Here is a 3,989-nt window from a genome sequence, read left to right as displayed (position 1 = left end):
TTTTCTATGAACACCTCCACTTTATAATAATTTGTTATAGCATTATTTAGGCAATACAAATATAAAACAATTATGAGAGGTAGTTGCATATTTTACACTATTTTTGGTCTTATTCTACATATCTGTATGATGAAAAGATACAGAATGCAATGCCACAAATTTTCACAAAAAATATAGATCTTTTTATACCTCATAATTTTTTTTGCATTTGTAGAATACAGTCTTTTTATTTTCTTGCATGGAGTATAAAATTTCCTGTCATAGCTGTGAAGGTCCAGTTAGTAGCAACTGTCCTGTGAAATTATTTAGACTATGTACTTGGCAACAACCTCCTTTATAGGCTGTTTACAGATTTATTTCTGGAGCATTTTATACATTCATATATGTTATATATATTTTATATATAAGATTTTCAAAAGTATAAACTCCAGAATTGGTTCCATGATTTTTTAAGCTATTAGATATGAGAAAATAGAAAATGTGTTATGATGCAATTCAATCTTTTCTAGAAAATTTAAACCAAAACATTATGTGCAACTAACCATAAATATTTAGTAAGTTCTCCAGAACATTTGAAATTTTGTGCAGTATTATTTCTGTTGCAGACTTGGGAACAAAATAAATGATGCCTGCATTGCCACAAAAATGTCAACATTTAGCATCACTCCACCCTCAGCCCAAGTCCCTGGTACCCTCTATGGTTGCATGGTTGAAGAAACTTATTCCATAAACACTAAATGATACAGATATCAACACCGATATTTTGATGTGCTATAAACAATTCTCCCCATTCTCAGAATGAGATACATTTTTGCTGATTTGGTCAAGCTGTGGAGGCCTAATAGATGTCTGTTGATTAAGGTGGACACTATCTCTCCGTTAGCACTGACTCCTGAGAAGTATGCTGTTGCACAGTAAGTGAGCAACACCACTAAGCACCTTCCGCATGCATGATGTAACTACATCAAGCTCTGTTATCCCATGCGCAGAGAATGCCTCAGAGTACCTGAACTCTCTTAGCTCACTCACAAAATCTGTTTAATATTGGAATACTATTTTCAGCTTACACACAGAGAATAGCTACCACCTGGGTGGTAGAGAAGACAACGGGAGATCAGCTGGATGTTCTTCTGTTTTGCCAGCCCTAAATGGCATCAGCACAACTACACAACTATGAATCTCTGGGAAAATTGGCAGCGTCTGAGTCCAGGGTTCAATACTATCCCTGTGCATCCACATAAGATGAACCCTCTCTTTTCATGATGGGTACCAGATAATATAGCCATAGTTCACTTTTACCCACACCATGTCCATTTCAGAAGGCTTGGTGGCCTCAAGTCCACCAATTGCATTCATAGTTTTTGCCATTCCCTTTAGCTGCATTTTCACGTTAACTCTTCCCATGTATGTAGCAATGAACCCACATATCCATCTTCCGGCAGAAGTAGGGAAAATGGGCATCCATTCACCTCCACATATGACATCTTGGGGGTGCGTCACTGTTGTGGTCTAGCAGTGAGCTGACACAGGAGACTGGCTGTCTGCCTGGAAGTCAAATGCACATGGTACCGCATGCCACACACAAACAGGATGAGTTTCCTTCCTATGCTGTTGCACAAATTCAGGTTCTGCCTTTGGGTTACTCTTTCAAGCTGGACTGTGAATTTAACCTCTCCAGACCTGAGTAGGCAAATTCCCAATCACAAAGAAAATGCTGGCACTTTGTACTTTTGGGCATTACAAGGAACTCAAATTTTCTTTCCCAAGGTACTTCCTTCCCTGTGAAGAAAAGGGCCAGACATTAAGCATCCTCAGCACGAAGACAGTCTGTGCTGTTTAGACTAAGCAAATCCTAGATTCATTTATTAATATGACTCAATTCATGATATTTTCTTGACGGTGGCAGCCAGGGTATCAGGCATCTCTTCACTGCAGATCCTTAAAGTAAAAAAAAAAAATCATATTTAACAACTTCTTGCTGAACCACTCTTTATACTGATTAATACATGGCTACTTCAGGCATGCTGAAAGCCTTTACTTTTAGTTGTTCATTCCTTTCAGAAATAAAGGTTGGAAGTGCATGCTGTTCAACAGTAGCTTTGGAATAAACTCAGTTTCAGATCCCCTTGTCTTTGAAGAGACAATACATAATTTTTGTGGCAGTGGCAAGATATTTATTCCGTTATTATTTTCCTGTAATTCCTCATCTAACTGATTTTTTTTCCTTGTGAATTACTGACTTTGAGCTGACCTTGCTGATTGCTGTATTGTGTGAGTAATGCTCTTCAGCATGATCTTATGGTCTGCTGTACATTTCCTTAAATGCAATGAATGATGTCTCTTCTAACATCAAGAATTGAAAGAAGTAACCCTATACCAAGGAGCCATAAAATGGATTTGTATTTTGATAGATAAAACCAAGACTAGACTAAATATGCATGGGTGGAGCGGTTAGTAAATAGCTAACATTTTAGAAGCCTGTACTTCTGCAATGGAAATACTGAATTTCTGCAGAATGAATTTTTATACTTCTCTGACATTCTGAGTACTCAAACCTTCTCCATTGCTAATTTTTCTTTCACACAGTACCTTCTGAAGTAAATCCTTTTCATCCTGTCTTTATTACATATTCCCCCTCTTAACTCAATAAATGTGTGGGTGGTAAACATTAATTTTCTATTTAAAATAGAATCAGTCTAAGCATCAAAGGATTGATTTTGTGCTGTCACTTACACAAAGACAAAATAACTCACTGCGTAGATAGTTCATTTCCACTTCTTGAATGGGTTTGTTCTGAACAGATAATTGAACTTCATAAGGTAAAGCATTCTGACAGGCAGTAAAGGAAATAACATATAGACTTGTGAGTTGCATATGCTTTGAGCAAGCACTTTCACTAAGGAATTCTCACCCCTGTAAGTGGTGTCCTGACTGTTGGCTATGAATTATTCATCTAAAGTTAAACCAGGATTATTTGACACAAACAAGGTAAGTTGTCACCTGTATCTTTCACGTCATGACATTGAAGTTGAGTAGGTTAAAGGGATCACTCATCATTTTACAGCTGTGCTCCATTTCTTCTGTGTACCTTCTCTGGGATGTTGGGACTTGCCTATGTGGAGAATTTAGTGTACAAGCTGTGGTGTTAACTTACAGATCCTTAGCTGCTCGTCGCTGATTCATTGTGTGGACACTAAGTGCACAGCAAGTGCAGGGAAGCATAATCCCTTCTCTAAGAGGAGTAACATACCTTATAAAAAGTCATTCTTAGAGTGTCTTGCAAAAAGACTTTGAGAAAGTCACACCTCAGAGTGTCCTGTTGGCTATTATCCCTGACAGGAAGAGAAATCTGAAAGACCAGATTGACCAAGGTCAGTTTGTTCATTACCATTACAATCCTCATCAAAGATAAGAACCAATGTTTGGTAAGTCATAGTGCTGCAATGGTCTTAATAAAGACAAGTGCATATGTCCGTATTACATATACATGATACATATTTTGTACTGTGCTTGTTAAATGGTGAACACCCACAGAACACAACCTACGCTCATGTTTGGAAGCAAAGGTATGAGATACTCCCAACAAGCATACTTTGTTGAAATATTTTAATAAACCAGTTCCTAGTCATTTTATAATTATCACTCACTGCAATTCTAATGTTCCTAATGTTTGCCAGCAACTTACAACATCATTGCTTCAACATTAGCAGAATCTGGTTCACACCTGATGGTAGGAAAAGAGCCTTTGTTCTTACTGTAGGCTGACGTATATTGCATATATTACTAGGCTACAGTTCATGGGAATTTGGTGCAGAGGAATTAATACGTTGTGAGTGCACATTCTAATTTACTCTGTAGTAATAAGGAAAGTATTATGTAGACAAACCCCATACAATTTTAGGATCAGAAATAGAAGGTCCTGGTTGTACAGCTATATGCATCCTGTATGTATACTGCAAGGTAACTTAGTATAGCCTTCAGCAGAGGGT

This window comes from Dromaius novaehollandiae, chromosome 1 (assembly GCF_036370855.1).
Source record: "Dromaius novaehollandiae isolate bDroNov1 chromosome 1, bDroNov1.hap1, whole genome shotgun sequence".
In the NCBI taxonomy this organism is placed as follows: domain Eukaryota; kingdom Metazoa; phylum Chordata; class Aves; order Casuariiformes; family Dromaiidae; genus Dromaius; species Dromaius novaehollandiae.
The sequence above is the reverse complement of the archived record's forward strand: the minus strand, read 5'-3'. Positions refer to the sequence as shown.